At 43.8% G+C, this 12,339-nt stretch overlaps 1 protein-coding gene across 7 annotated transcripts in view; it reads right to left on the bottom strand.

The window, feature by feature from the left end:
• The window catches only part of RPH3A (rabphilin 3A), a 320,980-nt gene that overhangs the window by 268,436 nt on the left and 40,205 nt on the right, over positions 1-12,339 (bottom strand). For 2 of the 7 annotated variants that reach the window (XM_055096191.2, XM_055096193.2), the window contains exon 2: positions 10,503-10,620. The exons of the other annotated variants lie outside the window; for them this stretch is intronic. The gene's annotated coding sequence lies outside the window, so the exon portion shown is untranslated. The remainder of the gene's footprint in view (positions 1-10,502; positions 10,621-12,339) is intronic. 7 annotated transcript variants of the gene reach the window in all.

The following is a 12,339-nucleotide window of genomic DNA, read 5'->3' as shown; positions in this document are numbered from 1 at the left end:
CAAAATAGTGACCCTTTTTTTTTTTTTTTTTTTTTTTAGTCTTGCTCTGTTGCCCGGGCTTGAGTGCAGTGGCGCAATCTCCGTTCACTGAAACCTCTGCCTCCCAGGTTCAAGTAATTCTCCCGCCTCAGCCTCCTGAGTAGCTGGGATCACAGGTGCCCGCCACCACGCCTGGCTAACTTTTTGTATTTTTAGTAGAGATGGGGTTTCACCATATTGGCCAGGCTGGTCTCGAACTCCTTACCTTGTGATCCACCTACTTTGGCCTCCCAAAGTGCTGGGTTTACAGGCGTGAGCCACTGCGCCCAGCCGACCCATTTATTTTTTAAATTGGCATTAAACAAGAGCATCACTGTCACCCCTGAGAATCATGTTCTTAGGGAAGAATAGTGTTTGCTTCCCATCTTGACTTAGAACTTGAAAACTATCTCATGATCAGAAAATTAGAGACATAACTTCAAGCAGTGCTGCAAGTCTAGCAGGGGAAGACAACGGAGATTTTAAATAACTTGCCCAGGGTCACCTGGCTAAACCAAGATCCAGACCTCAGTCTCATTCCAGGTTTTGAAATATTCATAAATTCTGACCTTCAAGAAACATGTCTCCAAATTCAAAATAAGTAAAGATTTACCATCATTTAACAAAAACCTGACTGTCTTATTCCATTTTCTGTTGCTTATAACAGAATACTTGAAACTAGGTGATGTATAAAGAAATTTTATTTCTTAAATTTATGAAACTGAGAAGTTCAACATTGCGGGGCAGCATCTGGTGAGGACCTTCTTGCTGGTGGGGACTCTCTGCAGAGTCCCACCAGTTCCAAGGTAGCCCAGGGCATCACACAACGAGGGGGCTGGATGCCAGCTCAGTTCTCTCTTCCTCTTCTTATAAAGCCACCAGTCCCAGTCCCTTGATAACCCATTAGTCCATTAATCCATTAATCCATGAACAGATTAATCCATTCATGAGCCCTCATGACTCAATCACCTCTTAAAGGCCCCACCTCTTGATACTGCCACACTGGGGATTAAGTTTCAACGTGAGTTTTGGAGGAGACAAACATTAAGACCACAGCAATAATCATTTACAAAAACAAAATTAAACACAACTAACAATCACTATTTTGAAGGATGACTCATATAGGTTGTTATCTTTTTTGTTTCTTGTTGTTGTTTTTAGAGACAGGGTCTTGCTCTGTTGCCCAGGCTAGAGTGCAGCAGCATGATCATAGCTCAAGTGAACTCCTGGGCTCAAGTGATTCTCCTGCCTCAGCCTCCTGAGTAGCTGGGACTACAGCTGGGACTACAGTAGCTGGGACTACAGACATGTGCCACCACACCCAGCTAATTTTTTTTTTTAGAGAGACAGGGTCTCACTATGTTGCCCAGGCTAGCCTTGAACTCCTGGACTCAAGTCATCCTCCTGCCTTGGCCTCCTACAGTACTGGGATTACAGGCATGAGCCACCACACCCAACCCCCTAGATCCAGTTTTTGTACATAAGCTCCTTACTATAGCCTGCAAGGTTCCATAAGGCTGGGCCTGCCCACCTCTCAGACTTCACCTCTCACTTCTCTCCCTTGTCCACTATGCTCCAATCACACAGGATGACACTTAGAGGGGGCTATCCAGTGCACTAGATGCCAGTAGTACCACCCCCTCAGTTGTGACAATCAAAAATGTCTCCAGGCATGGCCACATGTCCCTTAAAGGAGAGGGGACACAAAAACACCTTTGTGGTATCTTCTCTGTAACCCAGTGAAGAATATGTAAGTTGATAAAGCCACCCTGTGGAAAGCATTCTAAATATGCACTCTCCTCCAAGGACAGTGGGTTTGTCACTTGGAGGACCCCTTGTGGTTTATTCACTAAGATGGGCTTGGAGTGTGCAAACTTGAACCCAGGCTGGAACAGAGTGGAACTGCTTGGTATCAGAAAGGGTGAGAAATTGCTTTTATAAAAGGGAGCTGAATAATGCATGCAATGGACAGAGAATGTGGAATGATAGACATTGGAGACTCAGAAAGACGGAGGAGCACAGAAGGAGGGTGATGAGGAATTACTTAATGGGCACTGTATGAGTCCGTTTTCACACTGCTGATAAAGACATACCTGAGACTGGGCAATTTACAAAAGAAAGAGAGGTTTAATGGACTTACAGTTCCACATGGATGGGGAGGCCTCACAATCATGGCAGAAGGCAAGGAGGAGCAAGTCACGTCTTACATGGATGGCAGCAGGCAGAGAGAGAGCTTGTGCAGGGGAACTCCTCTTTTTAAAAACCATCAGATCTCATGACACTTATTCACTATCATAAGAACAGTGCAGGAAAGACCTACCCCCATAATTCAATCATCTCCCACCAGGTTCCTCCCGTGACATGTGGAAATTGTAGGAGTTACAATTCAAGATGAGATTTGGGGACACAACCAAACTATATCAGGCACAATGCATATTATTCAAGCAACAGATACACTAAAAAGCCAAGACTTCACCATATGCAATATATCCATGTAGCTAAATTACATTAGTATCCCCTTACATTTACACGCTTTTAGGCCAGGGGTAGTGGCTCATGCCTATAATCTCAGCAATTTGTAAGGCTGAGGCAGGAGGATTGCTTGAGCTCAGAAGTTCGAGACCAGCCTGGGCAACATGAGGAGAGCCCATCTCTACAAAAAAAAAATTACAAATTAGCCAGGTGCGGTGGCATATAGCTGTGGTCCCAGCTACTCAGGAGGCTGAGGCAGGAGGATCACTTGAACCTGGGAGGTCAGGGCTGCAGTGAGCCATGATGCCATGCTCACACCACTGCACTCCAGTCTCAGTGACAGACAGAACCCTGTCTCAAAAAAAATTTTTTTAATAAGAAAATAAATTTATACACTTTTTTGTTAAAAGTGGATTTGAACTTCTGAGAAAAAGTTGGAGGAATTAAAAGGCTGAACCCCTTACCCCATTGAAAAACAGAAACTCCGTCGCAGCTAGTTTCAAAGAGGGCATCCATTCCTTATTCTCCAAGGAGGACAACAGAAATTGCCGATGAGGATTTTTTTTAATTGTCAAGGCACTTTTGTGCAAGATGAGCCCTGCCTCCATTTCACTGTGAAATCTTCAGCAAAGTCCACATTGCTCAATAATGCTTTTGTGTGACAAGATTCTCTTAGGGACCCTGTAGAGGTGTAAAGTTTTGTGTCCAAGGTTGCTGCAAGATTAAAGCAGAGACCACATGAGCACAGGCAGAAGCCACAGGACAAGGGTACAGCTGCCATCTGAGTTACCCACTGTGCACCTGTAAAAACTCTACAGATAGATGCAAGCTGGGAGTCATGCAGCCCCATATCACCCTGTTTCCCCTACCTGGAATATTTTCTCCTCATCCCCAACCTGCCCATCTGATCCTCACACCTGCCCATCTAACCCTTAATTAGGCTAGCTGGGTGTCAGGGTTAGCCATCATCTCCCACCCCAGGGACTTAACCCACTATATTATATTCACCTGTTTAATGTTGTTCCCACCAACCCATCCCACAGACAGTGAATGACAGCAAGGATTGTACCTGTCTTATTCCACCACAAAGTCCTCAGTGCCTAGAACAGTGCCCAGCCCAGAGGGAGCCATTAACGATTATGTATTGAGCAGATGAGTGCTAGATTGACCTGAATTACAGGAGATAAAGAGAGGAAAGGGAGTGGATAGCTACTGGTTCCCCGCCCAGAATCTCTTTATCCCCAGCTGCTGTAAAGGGCTCACAGTTACACCCTTCTCCAAAGAATTGGCCTTAGCCAGATGGAACCCACTTTCCCCAGGAGGCTCTGCCCTAACCTACCCCTAGGGCAGCCAGTAATTGATAGACACTGTGGTGCAGAAGCCTGGCCCCCTTGTCTCAAGATGACACCAACTCCATGGTGGAATTTATGCTCTAGAGTTCCCCCATGGCATCAGGCTGAAGTTTTCTCCACCTAAGACCACACCTGTGCTTTGCATTTTTTCTGCCCTCTCCTGCTTTTCTCATTCCAGTTCTTCTGAGAACTCTCCCTCAATAAATCACTTGAACAAGAATTCCTATCTCAGAGAACCCTAAAATGGGAATAAATCATTGTGAGTTTCAAGGAGTTGATAAGATATGAGAAAAGCATCTCAATACTACCTAATACATACTGAGGCTCAATAAATATTTATGAAATGATTGGATGGATGGATGGATGATGGATGGATGGATGGATGGATGGGTAGGTGGATGGATGGGTAGATGGATGGATGGGTAGATGAGTGGTTGGGCAGATAGATGGACAGGAGGATCTATTACCCTATGAAGGCAAAAACGAAACATATTGACTTCACATTGAAGGGAGTGGTAATAGATCATCAAATGGACCTGAGTCTGAATCTTTCTCTATATCTTCCTAGCTGTGTGATATTGGGCAAGTTACAAACACCTCTGAGCCTAAATTTACTCATCTGTAATATGGGGGATACTCATGACATCTACTTCACAGATTGTTATAATAATCCAATGATTTAATGTTTATATAAAGATGTTAGCACTGTGCCTGGTGCATAAGGGCTTGATAAATAGCATCTACTATTATTATTACTATCAATTTTTTTATTATTATTATTATTGACCCAATTAAAAGTGAAATACATTGAAAGGCCCAGATGGGAGGATCTCTTGAGGCTAGGAGTTTCAGACCAGCCCGGGCAGCATAGTGAGACTTTGTCCCTACAAAAAATTTTTAAATTATCCAGGTGTAAGAGTGTGGACCTGCAGTCCCAGGTACTAGGGAGGCTGAGGCAGGAGGATTGCTTGAGCCCAGGAGGTCGAGGCTGCAGTGAGTTATAATTCTGTGATTGTGCTACTGCACTCCAGCCTGGGTGACAGAGCAAGACCACATCTCAAAAAAAAAAAAAAAATGCAAAGTGCATTCCCCTATTGTGTCATAATATAGTTAAACAAGCAAAAGGTAGTTTAAAAAAAAAAAAAAAAAAGCAAACATCAGCAGCTAATTGTTCAAAGAGGAGAGATTAAGTTCAAGAAAGCAAGCTTTTTCTTGTTTTGGTAAAATTAAACCCAACACAAAAAAGCAGGTTAATTTCTTGGAGGAAAGAAAAAAGTAACTATCTCATCACAGGGCGATACCGTATCTGAGCTCTGTGAGCCTGAGGCCTCCCGAGAAGCATTTACCAATGAGTATTTTCACAACCTTTTTTATCTAGAGCCAGTCAATAAGTGTCTCCAGGTCCCTCTCTGGTTTGTGATTAGTTGTTTTCATTATTTCTGGTTTGCTAGATGCAGATAGGTCTGTGTGGCACAGTTTTTAAATTATCCTAAACACCAGGAATTAACAGCATAGAAAGCTCTGAAAGTGTGAGACATTGGGGCAAATGGTTCTCTCCCATTGGGTCAAGCAAAGACACACACGATCCACTGCTTCTCCTTTGACTCACACCCACCCTGCCACCTGGTCCAAGGCACTATTGGGAGCCTCTTCCCTGGTCTCCCTGCTTTTACCCTCACCCATTGCTGCAAGTTCCCCTCACAGCAGGCACGAGAATCCCATTCAAATGTAACTCAGATCATATCGCTCCTCTTCTCTAAAACCTCCCCATGGCTTCTGTTTGTTTTTTGTAATTTTTCATTTTTTTAGAGATGGGGTCTCACTCTGTCACCTTTGCATGATCACAGCTCACTGCAGCCTCAAACTCCTGGACTCAAGGATCCTCCTGCCTTGAGTAGCTGGGACTACAGATATGCACCACCCCACCCTGCTGATTTTTTTTTTTTTTTTTTTTTTTTTTTTTTTGTGGTAAAGACAGGCCTTGCAATGTTTCCCAGACTAGTCTCAAACTCCTGGCCTCAAGCAAGCCTCCCACTTCAGCTTCCCAAAGTGCTGTGATTATAGGCATGCCATGGGTCCCCTTCTTAATCAGAGGGACAACCAAAGTCCCAGAGTGGCTCCAAGGCTCTTCCCAATCTGCCCCGTTTCACTGACTTTGTCTCTCATTACTCTCCCCTCTCCTTACTTGCTCCACCACCAAGCAAATTAGCTTCCTTGCTTTTACCTAAACATTCCAGGCAGACTCCAACCTCAGGGCCTTTGCACTTGCTGTTCCTCTGTGCAGAACACTCTTCCCTCGTTATTAACATGCCTCACTCTCGAACTTTCTCCTGATCTCTGCTCAAACGTCACCTTGTGATATGGTTTGGATTTGTGTCCCTGCCCAAATCTCATGTCAAATTGCAATCCTCAGTGTTGGAAGGGGGGCCTGGTGGGTCATGGTGGGTCATGGGGCCTGGTGGGATCATGGGGGTGAATTTACCTCTTGCCGTTCTTGTGACAGTGAGTGAGTTCTTGCAAGATCTGGTTGTTTAAAAATGTGTAGCAACCCCCTCCCCCGGCCCTTTGATCTCTTGCTCCTGCTCCAGCCACATAAGACGTTCCTTCTTCCCCTTTGCCTTCCGCCCTGATTGTCAGTTTCCTGAGGCTTCCCCAGCCATGCTTCCTGTGCAGGCTGTGGGACCATGAGCCAAGTAAACCTCTTTTCTTTATAAATTACCCAGTCTCAGGTAGTTCTTTATAGTAACGTGAGAATGGACTAATATGCCTTGTTAGGGAAGCCTTCCCTGACCTCCCTCCCTAAAATAGCAGACATACCCAAACCTCATCCACAGTCTACTTTTCTTTTCTCAGTTTTATCTTTCTCCATAGCACCTACCACTGCCAGCATCCCATATAATATGTTCATCTCTCCCACTAGAATGTCAGCACTGGAAGAGCAGGGATCTTTCTCTAGTCTGTTCTTGCCACCTAGAAGAGTGTCTGGCACAATAAATAAATGCTATACTAAATATGCTATATAATATAAACATAAAGAGTATTGACACAATATATAACACTATGTAATATATACTGTATATTATACCTACATATTATATGATATGTAATCATATGATATTGCAATTGTTACATACAATTACAACATCATAATGAAATATTATTAAATATTTATATATAATAATTTATATTATGTTACATATAATATATAGTACATAATGACAGGTAATAAATACTATATATTACATAAAACTATAGTAAATGTTGTATTACAATTCTGTATTGCATGTGATCATAATATAATATAAATGTATAGTGCATAATACAAATATTTTTTAAGTAGCTGCTCAGTAAACAGTCACTGAAGGAATTAATTGGCCAGGCACGATGGCTCATGTCTATAGTCCCAAGGCTTTTGGAGGCCAAGGCACAAGGATTGCTTGAGCCTAGGAGTTCAAGACCAGCCTAGGTAACATAGCAAGACCCTATCTCTACAAAAAAAAAAATTAATGTTAAAAAATAGGAAGATATGTGGGAACTAAAACAGAACAGGCTGAGGAGGGCCAGAGACTACTGGCAGTGAGTTGGCCCCGGGTGATGGCAATGGAGGTGGTAAGAAGTGCTCAGATTCTATATATGGCTTAAATGTGGAGCAGACAGGATTGGTTGATGAATTGGATGTGGAGTAGGAAAGAAGGAGAGGAATCAAGGATGACTCCAGGTTTGGGGTCTGAGCAATGGGAAGGATGGAGTGGCCAGTTAATGGCATTGGCAAGACCGCGGAAGGAGCAGGGTCTGTGTGGAGAGAGAGTGCATATCAGGAGTTTGGATGTGAACATGCTAACTTTGAACTTCCCATCAGAAGTTCCGTATGAAGTTCCTACGAGAAGTTCACCCTAGTGGCGGTACTGACTAAGCAGTTAGCTGTGCAGGTCTAGAGCTTAGGGGACCCGCCAGGCTGGAAACAACAAATTTTGAAATCATATACACTGAGATGGCACTTTAAGTCAAATGTAGGTGGAGAAGGATGGAAGGACTCAGTCCTAGGACATGATGCTGTTTAGAGATGGAAGGAAACGACCAGGAGAATGTGGTGTCCTGGAAGCCCAGTGAAAACTCAGTGAGTATAATGAGCATTTGTAATTAATCTGCTCAGTATCCACACCTCTTCCTCCAGCAACTGCCCCTGATTTTCACTTGGATATCTACCCCATCCCTACTTGGACCATGTGATCTGCATGGGCCTGTATGCTCAGCTCCAAGCATAGAGCACCATGAAAACATGTTGGCTTAGGGATAAACAGATGACTTCAGCCAAGCCAATCAGAGTGAATCTCAGAACCACTGCAGGAACTACTGGGAAACATTATTTTCAGAAGGATTTGAACAGAAGTTGCTGGCAATCATCACACCATCACAGGGGCAGCTTATTCTGTAAATGAAGCCCACACAAACAAAGCAGTCTGGAGGTGAAGAAAGGATCTTGGTGACTTCACTTGCTACCTGGATCAAGCCACACCTGAAGCTTGAGGTGTCCTAGACATTTTAGTTATGTGAACTATTTAGCTTGTGCCAGTTTGGGTTGGACTGTTTTGGTAACTCGGAAAAAATAAGTCTGACTAATTCAGAAAGGGAATTGATAAAATCATTAGGGTATATTTATCCAATAGAATATTATTATGCCACTAAAAAGAATTAGGTAGGTCACTACCTGTTGATCTGGAAATATGTCCATGTTTATTAATAAGCAAAAAAAGCAAATCATACTTCATACTCACTAGGATGTCTATAATCAAAAAAAAAAGACAATAACAAAGGTTGGCAAAGATGTGAAGAAATTGGAACCCTCATACACTGCTGGTGGAAATATCAAATGGTGCAGTTGCTTTGAAAAATAATTTCACAGTTTCTCAAAATATTTAACATAGAATTAGGCCGGGCACAGTAGCTCATGCCTGTAATCCTAGCACTTTGGGAGGCCAAGGTGGGCAGATCACTTGAGGTCAGGAGTTCGAGACCAGCCTGGCCAACACGGTGAAACCCCATCTCTACTAAAAATACAAAATTAGCTGGGCATGATAGCATGCCTGTAATCCCAGCTACTCAGGAGGCTGAGGCACGAGAATCACTTGAACCCGGGAGGCAGAGGTTGCAATGGGCTGAGGTTGTGCCATTGCACTTCAGCCTGGGCAACAAGAGCAAAACTCCATCTCAAAACACACACACACACACACACACACACACACACACACACACACAGAATTACCATAAGGCAATTCCATTCCTGGGTATATACCCAAGAGAACTGAAAACATATGTCTACACAAAAGCTTGAACACCAATGTTATCAGCAGCATTATTTATAATAGCCAAAAAGTAGAAACAACCCAAATGTCTATCAACTGAGGAACAGATAAATAAAATGTGATATACCCATCTAATGAAATGTTATTCAAACTGAAAGGGGAAGGAAGCACCGATTCATGCTATAACACAGATGAACCTTGAAAACACGATGCTAAGTGAAAGATGCCAGTCGCAAAAGGACAAATACTATATTATTCCATTTATATGAAATGTCCAGAATAGGCAAATCTAAAGAAACAGAAAGTAAAGTAGAGGTTGCCAGGGACCAAGGGAAGGGCAAGGAAAACGTGTAGTTACTGCTAATGGGTTTCTTTTAGGAGAGACCAAAATGTTCTAAAATTACATGTGGAGATAGTCATACAACCCTGTGAACATACTAAAATAATTGAGTGGCTCGCTTTACATGGACAAATTGTATGGTATAAGAATTATATCTCAATAAAGCTATTTTCAAAGGCAAATTATAAAATAATATGTGTAGTATGATCCTACTTTGGTAATAAATAAATATGATTAAAAAAACAATTACATGTATGAGTCTCTACGTTACAAGATGGAGACTATTTAATTCCCCAGGGTTCCTCTTGAAATGGGCAATGTACTTGTGAGGAAGAAACATTTCAGTAAGCAACTTAGAGAGGGTGGGAGCCTCAGACCTGCCCAACTAGCAAGATATGATCCCAAAACTGCCTTCTAAGGGGGAGGGTCATCTTTACTGGAGGGTCCTTTGTTAGTTGCAGCCTGTGATGAACTGGGCTTGCGATTGAAGCAGGATCTGGTGCACTGTGGAATTGCTCTGCAGAATAGCAACAGGAAATTTAGGGAAGAGACCTGGGACAGGAGGAGAAGCAGGTGAGACTGAGGGAGAAGAAGCCCCTGCAGTGACAAGGCCAAGGGCAGGGGGTGACTTAGGGGTGCCTCATAGTATAATCTCTTCCTCTGCCTCCTCTAAGAAGGCTTCTATAAGCTCTGCATTGCTCCCCAGTGCTGTGTGCATGGGATGAATTCTTCTGCAAGAATTCAGAGACATGCTAGATTCTCATGGGGGGTTGGCATAGGGAAAATCACAAATCACACTAAGACTTGGAAGCTGACATCTGGGATATGTGTATACATAAATGTAGAAAGTACTCCAAAAGGATAAATGCCAGAAGTAGAACTGACATCAAGGAAGGAGAAGATTTGTGTTTCCTTTACACTCTTCTGCCTTATTTAGATTTATCACAATAAGCATGAACGATTTTGTCATTCTTAAAGGTAAAAAAGACAACTCAGGTTGGGTGTGGTAGCACGCACCTGTGGTCCCAGCTACTCAGGAGGCTGAAGCAGGAGGATCACTTGAGCCTAGGGGGTCGAGGCTGCAGTGAGCCATGCTGGTGCCACTGCAGTCCAGCCTGGGCAACAGAGCAAGAACCTGTCTCAAAAGAAGAAAGAAAAAAGACAACTCAAGTGCCACTTCCTCCAGGAAGTCTCCGAGGCAGAAATAAAAACTCCTTCTCTGCATTGCAATTAAACTTTGTTCCTTCCGTTATTTCAGCACTTGCCACTTGAGGAGAATTCACTGTTCTGGGAGCCATGGAGGACAGCAGCTGTTCACTTTTTCTCTCTGATATTGAGCCTATAAAAGGTACTTTGTAAATATCTGGGGAATAAATGAACAGGTGAGTGAGTGAATGGGTGAGTGAGTAAGTGAATGAGCTCAGCTATGCCCACAGCAACCTGAATCCCACCAGCCTTTGTCCAAGCTCATATTACTGAGGCTGGCTAAATGACAAGGGTGGCCATTTGGGGATGCTGAGCCACCCCAAGGAGCCTGGGATTAATTATACTGCCACCAACACCTCAGCAGCGTGGATTTGCAAGTCTTAATTACATGCAGGGACCAGCAGGAATGCTCACTCGCCATCTCTGACCCCAGAGTCTCCGGTGTTATTCTTTACACCCCTTTCTCTTCCTGACACCTCCAGCTCCCTAAGGAAAGCAGGGGACAAACCGGGAGCAGAGATGTGCTTCAAACGGGGAGAGAGAAAGAGCTTAGGCTGCAGGAAGCTCATCTACTTCAGCCTCAGACCTCAGGGCTCAGGAGGGAAAAAACTGTCTTCTTGTATTTTTTTAAATGGCTCAGCCAGAGGTGAGGATGGGGAGCTGGGTCCTTGCCCAGAGTCAAAATCTGCATTACAAATGCCTCTCAAACCTTCCCAGGGAGGAAGGGATGCTCTCGATAAAGTCTGTTCTCCCAGCTGAGCTGAGAAAGACTGTAGTCTCCTTTGTCTCTGCCAGGAAGCTGCAGGCTCCCAAATTTCAGCTGTTGGATCAGCATTTGGCCACTGGTTTTAAGGCATCTGACAGCTGATCACTCCTGTCCATCACTCTGGGTGGATACTTCAGAGATCAGGTGAGAAAGGAAAGGAGAATGTTCCATGAGGTCCATTGAAAAGCAGACTTAGGTTCAAATGTCAGCTTCACAACTTAACCTGCTGTGTGGCCCTGAGCACATTGCTTAACTTCTCTGAGCTTCAGTGACACCTCTGTTATTTTTTAATCCTCCCACTGCCTGATGCCTGGAAACTTTTTCTCTCCCAAGATTTTGTCTTGGGATTAAGGTATTATTGTCTCTGGGAATTCTCTTCTAAGATGCAAAAACATTTTGAAAAGTCTCCAATTCAGCCATGAACATTCAAGAATGGATCCAGACTGGGCGCGGTGGCTCACACCTGCAATCCCAGCAGTTTGGGAGGCCAAGGCAGGAGGATCACTTGAGGTCAGGAGTTCGAGACCAGCCTGGCCAACATGGCAAAACCCCGTCTCTACTAAAAATACAAAAATTAGCCAGGCATGGTGGCAGGTGCCTGTAATCCCAGCTGTTCGGGAGGTTGAGGCAGGAGAATCGCTTGAACCCGGGAGGCGGAGGTTGCAGTGAGCCGAGACCATGCCACTGCACTCCAGCTTGAGTGACAGAGCAAGATTCTGTCTCAAAAATAACAAAAACAAAAAAAGAATGGATCCATTTATCAGAGATAAACCAGTTGCTCAGCAGGGCTCTGAGGATGGAAGACAACAGACAGATATGTTTTGACTGGAGAAAAGAAGCCCAGAGAAGAAGCTGCTCCCATAGGCAAGGAGAATAGAGTTG

This window comes from Pan paniscus, chromosome 10 (genome assembly GCF_029289425.2).
Source record: "Pan paniscus chromosome 10, NHGRI_mPanPan1-v2.0_pri, whole genome shotgun sequence".
Taxonomy (NCBI): Eukaryota; Metazoa; Chordata; class Mammalia; order Primates; family Hominidae; genus Pan; species Pan paniscus.
This window is presented reverse-complemented; position numbering and strand designations above follow the sequence as displayed.